Source organism: Sander vitreus, chromosome 9 (assembly GCF_031162955.1).
Source record: "Sander vitreus isolate 19-12246 chromosome 9, sanVit1, whole genome shotgun sequence".
Taxonomy (NCBI): Eukaryota; Metazoa; Chordata; class Actinopteri; order Perciformes; family Percidae; genus Sander; species Sander vitreus.
In genome coordinates this window covers 4,304,491-4,322,493 of record NC_135863.1, presented here as the reverse complement: position 1 = coordinate 4,322,493, position 18,003 = coordinate 4,304,491, and positions in this window count along the sequence as shown.

Genomic DNA, 18,003 nt, shown 5'->3' with positions numbered 1-18,003 from the left:
CCCTGCTTATGAGACAGTGTACAATGGGAATATGATCGAGCAGTTGTGAATGGGCAGAACATCTGTTTAGAAAGTATGCATCAAGGTCTGTCCTAAATAAACCACCTTTGCTTATGAGACCTTGATCATAACACTACAAATGTTCATTTACATAAACCATTATTGTAAGATGCCAATTATTTGGTTGAAGAAGGCCATGGGATGGCCATACACAGCATAATGACAGCCTTGGTTCACAACAAGCCGTTAAAAGCTATCCGTAAAAGCAGTTTGACTTTTTTATTTATTTAGGTACAGTACTATGACAATGTGAATGCAGCAGGCTACTTTGTCATTATCAAGTGCAATGCTGTATGTTGACTTGCACTTGTGTGAGTACATTAATAACACATACTGTAAATTGGGACTTTCTGTCCAAAGAGCAAAAGGAAGTCTTGTAAATGTATTTTCTAACAATGTCTGTACATAATCAGAAAGATACAAAAAAATCGACGCAAACTGTTCTACATTACAAGCCATCTTATGACACCAGTGACCCCACATTCCTTCAACCCCAACAAAAAAGTCCAGCATAAAAATGATCTACTAACTAAATGATTACAAAAGAACCATTTACAAATATTTGAACTGGCAACAGAGACTCCCAGAAACGGTTTAGCTCAATGAATTTTCACCGTGGTCCATTCTTATTTGAATAATGCTGCTGCAGCTCATGCATACTTAGTAGATAATTGACTATTCTCCACACATTGGTCTACACACTTTTACACTTTATGGAGCTAAATAACAATTCATAATTATATGGTCATCACTGTTGATAATTTACTGACATGCATGTAAATCTGGAGTGACTGTAAGAACTGTGGAAAGGCCATAATTGTTTTATGTGTGCCTCATTGCTTAGACATAAAAAACTTACAAAAGGCCACAAATATTTGGTTTGGGCTGGGCCTCTTTGTTTCAATTTAAAAAAAATGATAATTATATGCTCTAACATAAAGGTTTGGTTACACTTTACTTGAAGGTATCTACATAAGAGTGACATGACACTGTCATGAACACATGAACCCTAACCCTAACTTGTCATGACAAAAACCGAATGACACTTAATGACAGAAGCGTTATGTCGTAAACGTTCATGACTTGTTTATAATGTTTATGACAGTGTCATGTCACTCTTATGTCGATACCTTCAAGTAAAGTGTAACCAAACCTTTATGTTAGAGCATACAATTATAATTTAGAAAATAAGGTGCCCACAACAGTTCAGCCTTACAGTTAGGGCTGTCCACATACTTTTGGCCATGTATAATTATTTGCCAATTATATACTTTTGGCAGAGTTTGAGGTCGAGGAGAGCATGGATGCAGAGACAGGGGAAATTAATGCAAAATTTAAATAAAATGATTAAATTCAATTGTAATTAACTTCTCTTAGAACATATTTGGTCTGGGATTTTAAATGTTAATCAATTTAATCTCCCTGTGTCTCTCTCTTGCTCTCCCTGTGATTACAGTTGGAGAGTGACTCAGACAGTTGATTAGCCTTCCTCACCCCTGTTTGGCTGTGTCAACCTTATTCCCTAATTACATTACGTTTGACAGAAAGCTCACAGGGCATCTATTCACAGCTGAATTGCAAATGTACCACCCCCCATACAAACACTATGTTATTTGATATAAAAAGACAATAACAAAAACAGGAAGCAACACACAGATGTAACAAAAAAAACAAAACTAATTGAAATTATACTTTAGGGGGGTGAAATCTTGATGCCGCAGACTCTGAAAGTGCATCTCAGAGGCCCACACGTGTCTAACTGAACTATAGCTGCTACTGTGAGGAGTAGGAGTAAAAACCTGGATTGTAGGTGACATAAATAAAACTCTTGTGTTGAAGCTTTTACATCTCCTTTTTTAATGTTTCCTATGGCGTTTTGTAGACTGTACAATACAGCTCCACTGTGGGGCGCTGTGTCTCTGTGTCTGCTCTCTCTCTCTCTCTCTCTCTCTCTCTCTCTCTCTCTCTCTCTCTGGCTTCCTTTCTTTATTTTCTTCTGTCTGTCTTTCCCTTCGTCTCTCTCTCTCTCTCTGGCACGTAGCATCATATGCAGTGGCTGTGGATCGTTCTTGCGCATGTTAAACAGTCAGCTGGGAAGTCAGAATCCCTTGGACTGATGCTCTGTGGCCTCAGTGTTTCACAGATCTGTAGCTTGGACCGACCATCTGGGTTATGGGGGGGGGAAGAAGAGGTGTGTGTGATATGGGTGATGGAGTGTAGGTGGTTGGCAGACAGGCCTATGTACGTAGGTGTATTTGTGTGCCTGTTTCTGTGCGTGGATGCGTGTTAATTCTTTAATTTACATTCTTTATGCAGAGTGGTAAAGCAGCTATCAAAGCGAGTCTGATCTATAAAGGTGTGTATGATGGTAGTTGGTGTGTGTGTGTGTGTGTGTGAGGGGGTAGTGTAATCTCTCTGTTGGGCTTTATGCATATGCAATGATCCTCTACTATGTGGGCAGCGCTTGACTTGGTATGAAAAAGGTCCCGTAACTCCAAATTAGCAGCTGCACGGCATGCAGCTTTTATGGGTAAGGAGTGTTTTTGTCTAGTTTAAGAAGACGAATGACCGGATACAATGCAACTAGGCGGTATACAATTACAGCCCCTCATTTCCAAACTCACCTTTGTCCAAGAAAATAAAAAATAAGTATTTGACTTTATTCTCTTATCCTTGACATTTTTGTATTTGTGCGTGATTTAATGCCCTTCTTCTCATAATGTCAAATAAACTCAACTCACATCCGTTTAAAACAAAAAGTAAAAAAAATGAAAACATCCTAAGTAAGCCTTTATGTGGTCAAATTTAAAGATAGAGAGTCTGTAAAACATTGACATGAATGTTCAAAAACATATGAATCAAAATAAAATCCTAACAAAGTAAAAATACATGCCAGTAAAGTTTTGGGCAGATTGAAACGTACAGTAGATAGCAGGGAATTCAGTACTATGGGATTTCAGAGACAAGAGAATGGGGCATACATTTTGTCCAGCAGATGTCTGGCAAAACTCACAGAACTGGTTTGTTTGGGAAGGACAAAGAAGCATCTGAGCCTGATATTTGGAAGAGGAATTCAGGAATTGAGCACTGCACCGCCAATAGGTTTGGGAGATCACATGAGAATGACTAAAAAAAATGAAGAGGCAAAGATATGCCAACTTTCAGCCTCTTGTTTGCGTAAAGATCCCAAAACACTTTCTTCCAGATGCCACCTCAGTTTTCTGTTCAAAATGTGCAGTCAGTGATGTCACTTGAAAAATTGTCTCAAAACTATAGAAGAAGAAAAAGATTGCAGTTTTTCTCTGACCGGGTCGCCCTTTTGTTTGTCTCGTGCATGCATGCACGTGCACGTGGTGCCACAATATTCCTGCCGATTGTGTCACACTGTTCCACTGATCTACACGTGGTGGTAATGCAACAGGGAAGAAGAAAACTGCTCAATAAAACAAGACAAATCAGCTTTATATAATGACATCATGTTGGACACTTGTTCTATATTTTTTAACCTTAAAAATGATATGTTTGTGAAATTAAAATTCAATTTTGGAATTCAAACACAAACAAAATAAACTATTTCAGTGCACTACATTCAATGGTATTTGGATTTCAACATGAATATGAAGGAATGAATATTCAGTCGTGTTCAGTTAATTCTTGATTGGATATTTAGTGGCTTATCAGACTCACATCCTTATTATTCTTTCCTTCCACAGAAGCACAAAAAACATTGTACAGCTGTTTTGACTGGCTAAGTAGTAAACTAACTTATTGCAAGAGTCATTATTAAACGGCTTGATGCCGATAAATAAGTAATAGATAGATGGGCAAACTTTAAAAAAAGCGCTGTCTTCTTATAGATAGATACACATATATACAATGCAATAAACCAAAACAAAATCCCCACTACATGTATAGTTTTCATAGGCAGCAACATGTTCACATGCAATGATACTCAAAACATTCACTCACTGTTGGAATGTTCACACACAATATAATATTCCTCTCAGTGCTCCCCTCATTATGTCGTCTCAGCAGCTAATGATCTTCACTTTCTATACCCAACAAAGAGGAGTGCCATTCTGCAGACAAAGTTTTACAGGCTACAAAACAAGACAAACGCATTGACTGTGTTGTGCACTTTTTTTTTTTTCCCACACAAGAAGGAGAAGGGAAAAGGAGAAATGGGCCAGCAGCAATTAGATAGCCAAATTTCAGGGTTTGTTAGAACTGAAGTGTGTTCGTGGGGGGAGCAGGGGACGAGGAGGAAGTTTTTCTTAAGGCCAACAACAAAGACTCCCCAACCCTCTTTTGCATTTTTCTGCATCTCTCCAGCCTGAAGATGCAGATCAAGACTAGGTAATTATCCTCTGATTGAGTATTCATGAACAATTATGCATTGTTTTGTCTTTAACGATGCAAATTATGACTAATTACCTCACGTTAATGGTTACTGAGAGTCGTTATGAGCTGTGGAATAGTGCAATTAAGGAACTGTTAATCTAACAGTGCCACGTGTAAATATTAGTTGAAGGTGTCTATAGTTAATGTAAGCGTGTCCATTTGTCTTACTCATCATCTGCATGAGTTTGATGGATGGCTGAGAGAAAGAAAGTCGGACTCTGCATTAGGTAAACAAATTGAATTACCAGGCACATGAATATCACGGCATCATAAAAAAGGGAAATCCTTACGGAGTTGTACATTTAAAAAAAGTAAAGGTTTTGAATTTTCAAGGACTCTAAAAACTGAAATCCTTAAAAGGCACAAATTACGATGCCTCAGAATTGATTTAATAAGTTGCCAAAAACATTTTTTTTCTTCTTCTGATGGTTGTCTCCTCTGTCAAAAAGCCTCCCGCAGACTCCAGTGAGTCATGTCGCAATTTGCTGCTGGCACTTTCATCATTAAAACTTTTGTACCACCCTGCGATCCTACTACTTCCCCCTGATAAGACATTTGTGTGTGAATAGAAAATTAGTTCAGTAACAAGTGAACAGGGAGAAGAGACAAGTCAAGGCTATTATTCTAAAGGCTACCGCCAAACACGAACATACTGCTAGAATACATACAAATCCATCTGATTGGTGAGAAATTAGATGAGGACATTTTAGCCTGTAGTGCATCTAAATTAATCAATGGTGCGATCAGAATTGGCCGTGTAAGCTTTATTTTCTGATGGTGCCATAAACCTGCCAGGGACACAAGTTTATTTATGGTAACGTTAGTCTCGCTTTTGCCAGACTTTCCTTCACAGTGCTGCAAAGGAGGGTCCGGCTAGTCCACACAGCATTCCGGGATGGGAGAAAAACGTGCTCTGGTTTATTGGCATTTCTTTAATCCAATCATAATCATCATGGGCGGCGCCCCTGTGCCACTGCAAAATAGCCTCAGGAAGGAAATTGTTTTGGTGGAACGTGTACGTTAAAAAGTATCTTTAGTCATGCAACAGAAAACTCAGATTGGACAGATAGTCTAGCTAGCTGTCTGGATTTAGCCTGCAGAGATCTGAGGAGCAGTTAACCATAGTAGAGTGCGGATCGGGCCGACAAGGCAGTAACCGAACCCGGCCCGAGCCCGACACAGTTAAAATCAAATTTTTTTTCTCATACTAATGACACATGTACATGCACGTTTGTTTGTGTGGAAAGCTTTTATTAAGCAACTATAGGAAGGCATTCAGAAATGTCAACAGATGAGTCCATGACTACACCAATGACTACACCAGATGATTTATTTCAGACACCGCACGCACTGTGGACAAAACTTAAACGTATTCCACCAACTCTGCTCCGGTTGCATCTACAATACGTCTGCTTCCTCTTTCTCTATCTCTCTTCTGCCCACTTTCCACACACACACACACACACACACACACACACACACACACACACACACACACACACACACACACACACACACACACCGTCGGGGTCGGGTATCCATCCTCTAGACCATAGTCCTCATAAATCAATTTTAAAATTCCAACACAAAGGAAGCGTAAGGTAACGGACATCTGGCCGAAACGGAGCAATCCCGGAAGTGGAACGTCGTGGATATAGACTAAGGTAACGTCATCTCTCATTTCCTGATTTATTTCATTATTGAGTCAAAAACAGGCCAAGGATAGACTGGTGTAACATAACAACAAAGCAATAATACAAGTATTGTAAGTAACGTATTGTTTAAAGAACATGTGAGCATTAATGAATTAATACTTGTTTTCTGATGTCAGTTCTACTAATGATTTATTTATCCTGCCTCGAAGCTCAGAGTTTCTTGCACTGCTGTTCAAACACCCTGCAAGTATTGAGTAGGTGTGAGGAATTGTTGAGTTTTCACCAGTGGCCCATTTTACAAGACTAAATCCAGGCTCCCTGGTGATATCCATTTTTTAGTCCTTTAGACACCAAAATAAATCAAGCATTTACAAACTACTTACTTTTGTTAATTACAATACTACAAAGTGGCTCAGGTGGTAGAGGGGACGCTTGCCAATCGGAAGGTTGGTGGTACGGTCCCTGGCCCTGCAGTCCCATGTCAAAGTGTCTTTGGGCAAGACAGACAAGACACTGAACCCCCAAGTTGCTCCAGATGCTGTAAAAGTGTAAAAGTGTGTGAGTGTTTATCTGATGAGCAGGTGGCACCTTGTACGGAAGTCTGGGCCACAGTGTGTGAATGGTGAATAGTTCCTGTAATATGTAAAAACACTTTGAGTAGTCGTTAAGACTAGAAAAGCGCTATATAAATACAGTCCATTTACAGTCCATTTAATGGACGTCATGCAAGAAGAACTGTTAACTGGATTAAAATTCCAGACTGGCTCATTAAAAATAGATAAATGTATGTCCACATATTGAGAAATGTTTTGTACAGTTTAATTGGAACTTTAATGCCCTGAATTAACAAGGAGAATGATATACAATAAATGGAGCCTATTGTTATTTTGAATCCTTCTCCCCATTATTTTCTTTCGTTCGTTCACTTCTTGCAGCAGGAAACATACATCATTAGGTGTATATGTGAGGCCATAGGATCTTAATGAAACCCACTTTAAACTGAACTAATACTTTATAATTTCTTTTTTTTCTTTTAAGATTCATAAAAATGAAAAACATACACCAGAATCCTCAATGTGTCCCAGTTTGGCTCCAACACTGATTTGCATGTCTTTTTTATTATAAAGCAGGTCTAGGTGCTTTAAAAATACTATTAAAACACTCACTCCAATGTGCTAATTTCCCAGCTCAGAATGCATTTATTTACTGATAAACTGAAACATATTTACTGTTTTTTTGTATTATAATTTCCTTTTAAATACTTTTGTGTTTTTTGTAGAAAGTTAATTTCACTTCCTGGACCTCTAATGGTTACATCATTGTGCACAAGTAGGCATGTGCGGTGAAAATTCCAACCAATGGAACCATCTTTTATGTTTTAGCAATTCTGCTCCAACATAAAACATAACTCTTTTTTATTGATATCAAATTGTTTAACACTTATGAATAATCCCTCCTTATGCTTCAGTATGGCCAGCCACAATATCCTGTTCCAACAGGAAGCAATGTCCTTCTGTGGCTTCATTGTGGCTTTAGTGGGTAAGCTTATTGACAAAATTCAGAAAATTAGACAAACAATCAGTGCTTCCATATCGAGTACAGGGTATGTGTTGTCACAGTGTCCAGGCAACACAAATTCCAATATGACCCAATTTCATATGATTAACCGTAAAACCTGGAGGACATTATACAATATCTGAAAACCTCCTCCTGCTGCCTTGATATTCTACCAACGGGCCTTTTCAAAAATGTTTCGAATTGTTTGGCTACAGATCTTCTACAGATTGTAAATACGTCTCTTCTCTCAGGTGTCTTCCCACAGGCCCTGAAAACTGCATTCATTAAGCCACTCTTAAAAAAGAACAATCTAGACACGTCACTAATGAGCAACTATAGGCCGATATCAAACCTTCCATTTTTAAGTAAAATCATTGAAAAAACGGTTTCTCAACAACTCAACCTTTTCTTGTCACTAAGCAACAGTTTTGATGTCTTCCAGTCGGGTTTTCGACCACACCACAGCACTGAGACAGCTCTTGTTAAAGTCTTTAATGACATCCACTTAAACACAGATAGTGGCAAAATTTCAGTCTTGGTATTACTTGATCTCAGTGCTGCATTTGATACGGTCGACCATGACATATTACTAGACCGATTGGAAAACTGGGTTGGCATTTCTGGCTCAGTACTAAAGTGGTTTGAGTCTTATTTAAAGAATAGGGACTACTTTGTGTCTATAGGGAATTATACATCTGAGCATACAAATATGACATGTGGAGTTCCCCAAGACTCCGTTCTGGGGCCTCTCCTGTTTAACAGCTACATGCTCCCACTGGCTCAAATTATGGAAAACAATAAAATAAGTTACCATAGTTATGCGGATGACACACAAATTTATATAACCTTATCGCCAGGAGACTATAGTCCAATACAACAACTGACTAAGTGCATTGACCAAATTAACGACTGGATGTGCCAGAACTTTCTTAAATTAAATGATGAAAAAACTGAGGTGGTTGTTTTTGGAGCAAAAGAGGAACGATTAAAAGTCAGCACTCAGCTTAAAATGATAATGTTAAAAACAAAAGACAAAGCCAGAAATCTTGGTGTAGTCATGGACTCAGACCTGAATTTTAACAGCCACATTAAGACAATTACAAAGTCAGCCTATTACCACCTTAAAAATATATCAAGGGTTAAAGGACTTATGTCTCAGCAGGATTTGGAAAAACTTGTCCATGCTTTTATCTTCAGTAGACTTGACTACTGTCAATCAGACAGCTGCAGCTGATTCAGAACGCTGCTGCTCGAGTCCTCACTAAGACCAAGAGAGTGGATCACATCACTCCAGTTCTGAAGTCTCTACACTGGCTTCCAGTGCCTCAAAGAATTGATTTCAAAATACTTTTGCTGGTTTATAAATCACTAAACAGTTTAGGGCCAAAATACATTTCTGATCTGCTACTACACTATGAACCACCCAGACCTCTCAGGTCATCTGGGACAGGCCTGCTTGTTGTCCCCAGAGTCAGAACTAAACAGGGGGAAGCAGCATTTAGTTTTTATGCTTCACATATCTGGAACAAACTCCCAGAAAACTGCAGGTCTGCTGCAACTCTCAGTTCTTTTAAATCAAGGCTGAAGACCTATCTTTTTGATGTTGCCTTTTTTTAAATAACTGTTCATTTCTGATACTGAAGCTGCATTGTTGACACTGTATAACAATCTATATAAGCATATAAAGAGAAATTCCTAAAACAAATAATGGAATCTCTGATTATTTCTCTGATGCAGGCATAACAATAGTTGACAGAAGAGACAGACGTTGGGCAGAAGAGACAGACGTTTGGCTAGTCAAAAAGTTAGTCGAAGTAACTAACTAATTTAGGCAGAAGGCCTAAAAAGAAAAAAATAGTCTATGAACACTCTGAGTGAGTTCTTGACTATTTAGAGACAGACTGCAGAAGAAATAAAATAGTTTAAGAACACGTTCTGGACTATTAAGAGATTTTTGTCTGCAGGGCTGTACTGGGTTTTGCAAGGTTTGCCGAAGAAAAGAACTAAGCTTTGCGGTGACGACCACATTGAAAAAGATAAAAGTATACTCAAGAAAAGCTTCTGTAACTATGGGGAATGAAACCTCAAAGCCATGCAAAGCATCTGGACCCATAGTGGGTGAGATGGTTAGAAAATATGGACCGGATTGCATGAGATGTCTGTCATATTGGTAGTGACATTCTCTTGCAGAAACGGTCATATCTCTGATTGTTTCTCTAATGCAGGCATGGCAATAGAGTGACAGAAGAGACAGACGTTGGGCTGGTCAAAAAGTTAGTCGAAGTAACTAACTGATTTAGGCAGAAGGCCTAAAAAGAAAAAAGAAAATAGTCTATCAACACGCTGAGCGATTTCTTGACTATTTAGAGACAGACTGCAGAAGAAATAAAATAGTTTAAGAACACGTTCTTGGCTATTAAAAGATTTTTGTCTGCAGGGCTGTTTTATAAGGTTTGCTGAAGAAAAGAACTAAGCTGTGCGGTGACGACCACATCGAAAAAGATAACAGTATACTCAAGAAAAGCTTCTTTAAATATGGGGAATGAAACCTCAAAGCCGTGCGACGCATCTGGACCCATAGTGGGTGAGATGGTTAGAAAATATGGATTGGACTGCTTGATATATCTGTCATATTGGTCAAAAAGCTTTGGCTTTCCGAAAAATGGATCACTGAGTCCAGGAAAGTTATTTTATCTGCTTTTATATATTTAACTGTTTTAACTGCTCTTCAATGTTTTATTTCTTATACTGCACTGTAACTTTTTTTCTCGTATTTCATCTGTTTTTAATTTTTTAATCTGTTTTCATGTAAAGCACTTTGAATTGCCCTGTTGCTGAAATGTGTTATACAAATAAAGCTGCCTTGCCTTGCCTTGCCTTATTAGCGTTACGGTTTTGTATTCCCCAAAGTACATTCACATTGGAAGCCAGCACCAGTGAGTGTGAGCCAGTAACCTTTTATGACAGCTTGCACCCAAATCCTGACAAATCATTTTCCTTTAGGGGTCTCTCTCTTTGCTCTATGCACACAAAACAATCAGACGTGACATGCAAAGTCCACTTTAAATGAACAGATGTAAGCTTTTCTCAGGTGCCTACTCAGGTAACCATGACAATGTTGATTAGTTTGCCTTGCACACACAAAGGGAAATCCTTATTTTTACACGTCGAATGGCTTCAGCTGGTTTTTTCATACAGTACTTGAAGGCTGCCCATGAATAAGTCAGGACCAAGAGTCTCTCTTTCTCTTGTGCAGCTATTACTTCTTTTTTTATCTTTCTCCCCACACTGCCCAGAGTAAGCATTGCAGTAGCAGCAGCTGTCTCAGAGGATGAAAACGTAGGGGTGAGCCGTCTCTTCCACATCTCTCGGTGCTCCACTCGGGCTAAATTACGTGTCGTTGCAGCCCAATTTCATCACAGCCGCTTGTTTTGTCTACTTTTGATTTGTTTATTTGCCAGGGTGTTATAGCCGTCCGTAAAACAATATCATTATTTTTTTTATAAGCGCCAGGTTGTCTCTAATGTTTACCCATAACATTTGAAGGTGGTAGAATTTTTTTTCTTTTTGTCACTTGTGCTGCCAAAGACCCTCTTTTACAAAGGGTAGCGCATCCTCATGATGCTATTTCTAGCCAAAGTGAGCACACCAGAGGGAGAAGTGAGTGTGTATGTACATGTGTGTTTGTGCATGTGTGCTTTGGGGCTGATTTGATATTTTAATTGATGGGTCTTTTAAGGTAAGAAAAAATGGAGTAGGAGGAATGAAAGGAAGCCAGTAATTGTCTATGTTAAATACACATGATAACCAGTTTGGTTAAACATAGAATGCAGTGACTCATCCTGCTTTCTCCTTGCTATTGTGGTAAATACTGGTATCATTCCTAGTTTGACAAATTAGCTGGTTGCTGCTGGCAGTGAATTGATGGCTAGGTGGATGCTGTACAGAACAACTTGCACATGTTTTCCACCAAACTTTACCGTCTGTGAATTGCAGATACAGCTCAGCTGCTCGCATGCTGAACGCCTGGTTGTCCTTATTATCTTCCCAGAATGCCATCCTGCAGGTTGGCCCTTATTTGCACTGCATTGTTTGGTGCCATTTCTAAAAAAGCTGCATGTGTTAGTTGAAGAATGTGACACATGGCGCCTAATGGCATGCATCAATGGCATGCCAGCAGAGCTGGAGCGAGAGGATTCCTTCCTTCCTGCCAAGCTTTGCTATATCAAGTTAGAGTCTCACCCCCAAAAACAACAGACCAGAATAAGTCCTCAGTGAGGGATTAGTGTGAGAGCGAACCACAATGGGGGAAAACACATACAAAATAACAAACACTTTCTGTTGAATTTGTTTTAGCCTGTGTTGGACACACATGGCTAAAAACACACGGAAATACCCATGCATGCACGATTACATTCACACACGCAGGCAAACACAATTACATGCACTCTCCTCAACATGTGTGTTGGGTGAAGGACTCACTGAAGCAGAAATGTATGAATACGCAGCGTTTATGTATTTCCATTGTTTATGAAACTGGTAAATTGGAAAAACCTTCAGGTACTTGACGAAAACTTCAGGCTGTATAATAACACAGAAAAGGCTCAGCATTTTGGAAAACAGTGCACGCTTGATTGACAGAGCTTGTTAGAGGCTCTTATTTTTCTAATCAGCAAAGTAATTATAAAGGCAGCCTCTCGGGTTCCCCCCCCCCCCCCCATGTAATCTGGTCACAGTGGCTAGATCACCCCCTGATAGGAAAGTGATTGCCGAACTCCCTGGCTGTAAGCTTACTAACGCCCGCTCGCCCTGCTGTCTCCATTAATGAAAACATCCCAAATGTTCCAAAACATGTTCTTACAGTCAATTATGTATATGCAGGCATTCATTTCTGTACAGGAAATCACTTAACAAGCTACAGGAGGCAGAAACATAATGTGAACACCTTATGGAAAATGATAAACCCTGAGGTAACCTACAGTAATCATATTTACAAACACTGCTACACACACAAGTCATGTTGGGTTGAATGCCAATTACTGTAGCAGCATTTGTCAGTTATTGAAAAAAAATATTTTGGGCTGTCAGCACTTTTATTCATGTTTGATATATAATTAAATAATTGGCATGGTACCTAAAAGCTGAGTTAGCCCTGATCCAGAGTGGTGACACTCAGGATTCAATTAAATCTGCATTCATTGGCAAAAGCCCTTTAAAAATCTTTTGTCAAACTTTGTTTTGGAGTATATTATCAATACCACCCTCATATCTGTACACATAAATATGAAGCTACTGCCCCAAGACGTAGGCTTAGCTTAGCATAAAGACTGGAGCAGGGGGATGCAGCTAGCCTGGCTATGACCAAAGGTAACACTAACCACCTTCCAGCAAGTCAAAAGATCACTTATTTATTATTTCTTGGCGAGGAACAGTAACTTCCTGGAGTCTAAGCTAACCATCTTCTGACTCCAGCTTCATATATACCAAACAGATAAGAGGGTGGCATAGATTGTTTGAAATATACACAACCTGACTTCAATATATGTCTTTTGTATTTGTTAAACACGATAAAACAATTTTGTATTTTGTTCGTTTGTTTTGTGATTTTGCTTTTTTGGTCAAATTTCATGTAGTTAACAGTCTGACATTTGTCCTGACATAGCATTTAAGCAGAGACTGTTCTACTCAAGAAATGTTTCCACCAGCATGCATGGGTGATACATACCGTATAGATATATGCATCAAAATATGGGTTGAGAGATGTGTGTGAAGCATGGAAGATAGCTTTCTAACTGAGATTGGTGTGTTTGTGTGTGTGTGTGTGTGGGAAGAAGCTGAGCTGTGGGAAGTCAAATTGTCATGTTTGTAATGGTAATGCTGACCAAAGCAAATTGGTGGCACAGTCAGCAATGGTTTGAGCTCTACAACCTTTTAAGATGCTGGAACCGTTCTGGCCGTGGCGAATCCTCTACTGATCATAATGCATCCAGGAACCCTGCATTTCAAAACCGGCTGTAAAAAGGTGAAGTAAGATGTATTTTTAATTGGATGTAGAAGAGGTATGGCAGCACAGTTCCTGACTCAGGATGTGAAATGTATGAATACTGCTTTTTGTTCTGGGGCTGATCAGTATGCTGGAGAGACATGCTTTTAAAGCATTTTAAAAGGCTATTGTGTCACCTCCGTGCTTGTCTTCTAACACTGATGGAGTACCGATGGCGCGTTGAGAGCGTAAGCCCCCCTTAAGCTGCAGTGACTGGACCTATCACTCTGCAAAATACACAAGGTGATACCCATAATGCTAATCTTTGTCGCCTTTAATGACACAACTCACTTAGCCACAGGTCTATTGTCGAAGCTACGTCTCGGCTCGGAAAAACAAAAACAACAAAAACATTGATTCTCCCTTTTCGAATTGGACTAAATCCCCAAACACACTGACACAATTTGCACGCTGTTGACCCTGAAAGCAGCAGAGGCTGACAGATGAGGCCACGGTTATCTATTCTGCATGCTGAGTGTAGAGGGGGAAAAACAACAGCGGGGCTGTGCGATATTAATGCCCGCGTCACGGCGACGGGAGAGACCACGACGATAAATGTTGAAATTCTCTCAGATACATCAAAGCTGGTGCGTACTGAACCCCTGTATCTTTAGGGCATGGAGACACATACTGTAAGCCTCTAATGTGATATTTCCCATTTCACCGTGAGCATTCAAATCATATTTCATCCATGACACCGAGTCCGGCTGACTCCCAGGGGCCGATGTTCACACAGCGGACAGCCCTCGTCAAGAGCCGGGGACAACACAGGCCTGCTTGACAACACAAAAACAAAAAACAAACAACAACCCCCCCACACACACACACACAAAACCTCAGCGCTGACACTATACTTTGGGCAATCATTTCATTTGATCCCTTCAGGATGTATGGAAATTAAAGATTATTTTCAGGGGCTTTTCCCTTCATTTAATAGTGATGGGATAGACAGGAAAGAGATGGGGGATGACACGCAGCAAAGAGCAGCAGGTCAGATTCGAACCCAGGCTGCTGCAAACGAATCTGCCTACATGGGGTGCACACTCTTACTGGGTGAGCTAGAGGTTGCCCCAGGATGTATGGAAATTAAAGAGGTTCATAGGTTGTTGTAGCGATTACCATGGACCTACAGTTGCTTTTTCGCAGTGGCTTCCGAGCAGTGAAATGGATTCTAAACGTGTTGGCCTTTATTCACGCTCACCAGCCTATGGTAAATGATGTCCCGGGGAATAGTTTTAATAACAGTTTTTTGCCGAGTTTACACCACGCTGCATAAGAAGCAGCGAGATGAATAAGTACCCCACCACCTGGGTTCTGGGTCATTCTGGTTAATAGAGTGTGATATAGTCACTGTATGACTGCAGAGTGGGTTGTGGTGGGAGGAGAGCCAGGTTACTGATTACCCCTCCTAACATTTCAACCTGTTTCATTATTCCAGTGGAGAAGCTCTTAGGAATACAATGTTAATGGCTCCCCAAATCTACTAAAGATATTCAATTTTGTAAAAAATGTTGGGATATCCTTTTGTTTGTTACTGCACATTTTGTACTATTTCCTTTGTGTCCATCTAAACTGCTCCTATATTTTTCTTTCTTTCTGTGCAACTGGAATACTTATTTCTATAAACCGCTTATACATTTCTGATTTGCTTGAATGCTGTTTTTATTTCCCAGATGAAATTTAATATAAGTGTGTATCCAGGCCATTCTGTGTCTGGTTGTCCCCTGAAAAAACAAAGCTAACAATGGTTTTTAGTCTTAACATATTAGCATAAAAACCTATGGTGTTTTATATTATTTGGTGTTAACTGGTCTTATTGTATGAAATAAAATGTATATTTATCCATTTTTTAATCAGTTAATGGTTTCACTCTCTTCAATTTGCTGTGATTTGGTGATTAAATAAAGTACTGCAGTATGTTTTAAAGGAATACCACTTTGGATATTACAACTTCAGCTCCACCGTCACACAGTTTAACAATTAATTGAAAAAAATGGATTGCAATAAACATTTAAAAAACCCACAATGATGACAGCAATGAATGTGTTCTGGAAAAAGTTAATAAAATGGTAAGCGCTAATACAGTTGTTACTGGGTTATTTCTATGTTGTAGTCACACTAATTGGAAGTTATTTAACACTTTTGAAAAGCTTTCTATGGAGGCCTGGAAGTGACATGGACAATTCTTTTTTTTAAGTCACACGCATGCTTTAGACTTAATTAAAGGGTGCGTGCGACTTATTTATAGCGCGTGCGCTTTAGTAAAGCGGGAGTGCGAGTTTAAAGCGTGCGTGCATCTTAAAAAAATAAACGTCCATGTCACTTCCAGGGCTCTGTAGCTCTCTGTACCACTTTAGTCCTCTTCCATTTACATTCTTGCCTTTCTCATAGAAGTTTTTCTGTTATAAAAACAGTCCCCTGAGCGCGTCTGTCTTTTGTCTCCATTAGGAAACTACAGAAAGCAATGCTGTATTATTAAAATTTTTTACAAAACTGCCACCTCTGCTGTCATTTCTGTGGTAGTGGGGGGGCTAGCGTGGACTCAATGGTAACTCATTGTATATTTTCTTCTCAAAATGATAACCATCAACTATCTTCCTATGATGCATAAACTCCCTGCTGCTCCTTTGGCTGTATTTTGTTTTATAGCATTATATTATAGTGACTGCCAACAGCCAGCAATAATACAATCAATTTGTCTCGCACACCGGGGAGGGCAGAAGAGATATTCTTTCTTACTCTTTTTCTCTATTTTTCTCTATTTCTCCGCTTCTTCAAACTTCAAGTAAGATGAGCTCCGACTTTCACAGTCGATGAATGTATGAAAGTATGAATTCCTAATCAATTTCCAGCCATGTCAACACTCTGCTGCAAATCGTCATAACGTCTCAGCAGGATCCCTCAGGAGGAAGCGTTTGGCAACTTATCGCTCCGGTTTCCACATTTAAAAAGTGAAAATGAAGAGAGAATAATTACTTTCTTCTGATAAGTCCTCATCATGTAGGACCTGCCTGTCTGTGCTTGTTTAACAACATCAAACCGTACATCTCAGCGCTACATCCATTGATATTTCCACACTGTTGGTGGGAAACCAGCACTGAAAAGTCTTTAATATGTTTTATCAGCATGACAAGCTACAGTTGGCAAGTTTTCGAATGACTAACAGAGGCACAGAAGCTTTGTGTCTGTTTAAAAAAGCAAATTTGTAAAAAGCTACATAATTACTACTGTAAATACTAAAGCATGAAAAGCGCTGTTTTTTTATATATCCTATTACTCTTATCGGCCCCAGGGAATATAACCACATCCATTGTTTCATTCCGTAAATATTTTTCTTCATTATTGTGTCCCTCCACCACTGTACAGTAAATGGTATAATTTCATACTGTCATCACAACATGTGTTTGTCTACAGTATGTAGATATTCTTGCAAACATAATAAACCAAGAACAATAGAGACTTCATACACTCAGGCCTCCTATAGAGAACATGCGCATTAAGATGTTGAAGTGCCTCGCTGCATTACTTTGCATATTAATGAAATATATATATATGTGTGTATTTATATATTTTTTTTTTCAAGAAACTTCTTTAGCTCCTTTATTTATTCAATAATAAGTTGTATTCACAGAGCCCCAATGGTTTTCATACTTTCATGTTCATAAAACTAACACTTTCTGTGTTGCATGTAGTCATGTACGCTGTTGTAGACAATTGGTTCAGGTTATGTTTAATGTATCTTATAATGTTTTTTTGGGGTGTTTTGCCTGAAACATATAATTTGTGGTCGTATGACGTCTGTCACTCATCCGTTCAATAACTTCATTTTTGCTGACAGGAAGCGTGACAACTCAAAACAGTGTTCCGCTGTTACATGGTTTTCTATTGTCAGATTGAAGAACCGCTGAAGCTCACAATGATAACTATGATTATCCTTTTCGAGCTGATGTTGTCACATTCTAGCAGAAATCAAATTCATTTGGATAGCAAGATTCCAACTCAAAGTGTTTCAAGGCATGAAGAAACTATTTAACATGTCAGAAAGAGAAATACATTGCAATATATATAAAATAATATAAACAGACAAATTAATAAAAGATAACAGTTCAGTTGCAGTTTCAGTGCAATGAGAGTGCCCCAGTAAACAAACTCTGAAATTAATGAAATAAATAAAAGTGCAGTAGAGAGCATTAATCAATCCAGGCTGTTCTCATTAACCATTTGTATATACTGTATATATATATATATCTATGAAAAGTAATGCACTGTAATTCCACGATGGTATTG